Here is a 298-nt window from a genome sequence, read left to right on the forward strand (position 1 = left end):
CCGGAATACGGAATACGGAATACGGAATACGGAATACGGAATACGGAATACGGAATACGGAATACGGAATACGGAATACGGAATACGGAATACGGAATACGGAATACGGAATACGGAATACGGAATACGGAATACGGAATACGGAATAGGAATCCGGAATACGGAATCCGGAATGCGGAATACAGGATACGGAATACGGAATACGGAATACAGGATACGGAATACGGAATACGGAATAGGAATCCGGAATACGGAATCCGGAATGCGGAATACGGAATCCGGAATGCGGAATACGGAA

This window comes from Caenorhabditis briggsae (genome assembly GCF_000004555.2).
Source record: "Caenorhabditis briggsae complete genome, chrIII, whole genome shotgun sequence".
Lineage (NCBI taxonomy): Eukaryota > Metazoa > Nematoda > Chromadorea > Rhabditida > Rhabditidae > Caenorhabditis > Caenorhabditis briggsae.